Below are 2,033 nucleotides of genomic sequence, written 5' to 3' on the forward strand. Positions count from 1 at the left end.
CCAGATTATGTGAGAGAAGCAAGCAACCCAGCAGTGTTAATTTTGACAGCAAATTCTGATTTAGTCTTAGTCTCTTAGTCTTTTGAATAACACACACCATTTAGTTTTAGTCCCATTTTAGTCTTCTGAAATTGTTTAGTCTTTTAGTCTTAGTCAACAAAATTAACACTGCAACCCAGAGGTCTATGAAAACCAGTGGTCTAAAGTAACTAAGTACATGTACTACTGTACTTAAGTACTTAGGATTTTTTTTACTTTACTGGAGTGTTTTCAATTGTCTATACTTATACTTCTACTCTACTCCACTACATCTCAGAGACAAATATTGTACTTTTTACTCCACTACAATTATTTGAAAACTTTAGTTACTAGATACTTTGCAGATATAAATGATTATAAAACATACATTAACCACTGTAGCCCTATTTTATACCTAGGCTATTTGAAAATAGCCGATCTACAAGCTCACAACGCAACTATTTATACTTTTACTTAAGTAAAACATTTGAGTACTTTTTCCACCACTGATGAAAACAAGCCCAAAAGAAGCGAGCCCTTCGCCCTTTAAACATAATTGGCTATTTAAAAAATGTTGTTTTGAAGAAATGTGGAATATTTGCCATACAGTTTTCAGATGGGGGTCTGCAGCAAATACATATTAATTTGGGGGTCCTTGTGTTTTTTTGTTTGAGAAACACTGGTTTAAACAACATTAGGAAACAAGCCCAAATAAGCAAGTACACTTTCGAAACAAGCCCCCCAAAAAACTCAACCCCAACTAACCCAATATTTACAAGCAACTTTACAGAAAACCAAGCCCAAAGTCGCTTATAATAAGCAGACATGGCAACACTGTCTCTCTGTGTCTCTCTCTCTCTCGCTCGCCACGACGTCAGCCAGCCAATATGCCCGTGACGCCCCTCGCATGAGCGGCGCTCCACCAATCAGAACGCTCTGAATCTTGTGTCCACGGTGACCACACAGCCAGGTTGTCTATATCCCATGCCCCGGGAGGACACAGTAGGCATTAGTCAACAGCAGCAAAATATATACCTTGAAGAATTTCAATCAATCAATCAATCAATCAGGGACAATTTGTTTGCAGCAAAACAGACACACAACACATAATATTAAAACGAATGTAATAAAGCCATACATTAACATTTATTAGCACTAAATAGGGATATCAACCTGCATAGCAATCCTGTTAAGCAATAAAACAATTAAAGTGAGTGCATAGAGACACAATTAGCCTCATTAATGTAGGCTAGGGATAATGTTATTATTATTATATATTTTTATTAAGATAAGTTATTGATGTTGTAAGTTTATGATACTCAAGGGAAATTAAGTTCATATTGATGATAGAGGTTCATATTAGGTCAAACTGGACTTTGACAGCAAGCTGTGGACCAACTAACCAATCACTGCACGACCATCCCTCCAGGCCATGGGGTCTGGACTCTGGACACAGGATGTTCAGAACTGGTTTCAATTGGGAAATGTAGTTTCATCCGCATTGATCTGTTTGAAGTTCAGTAGAGCAGTGTATGGTGTGTTTTTGTTGCCTCAACAAAAACACACCATACACTGCTCTATTGCCTCAATATTGATTTGATAGATTAGGAGAGCTCAACTAGGTCAACTAAATAGGATTAAAAAGCCCAAGAAAGCCATTGGCTTGTTTCAATTGGGGTCCTTTTGTACTCAATTCATAGTGGAATGTCAGTGGAGAAATACCACAATGTAGAAATACTCTGTTAAAAATAAAAGTAGTAGTAGTAGGTACTAAAAGTAGAAGTACTCGTTATGCACAATGTCCCATTTCACAAGCTTTTAAATTGGTATAAAATCCTTTAAGCGATGCAATGTGAGCTTGTAGAGCGGCAATTTTCAAATAGCCAAAGTATATCGGTCTGAAGTGGTTAAATTGTATGTTTTACAAATAAACTAGTTTTCGAAGTTTCGAAGTTTTCAAATAATTGTAGTGGCGTAAAAGCACAATATTTGCCTCTGAGATGTAGTGGAGTAGA

This window comes from Gymnoscopelus braueri (assembly GCF_963280865.1).
Source record: "Gymnoscopelus braueri genome assembly, chromosome: 23".
NCBI classification, from domain to species: Eukaryota; Metazoa; Chordata; class Actinopteri; order Myctophiformes; family Myctophidae; genus Gymnoscopelus; species Gymnoscopelus braueri.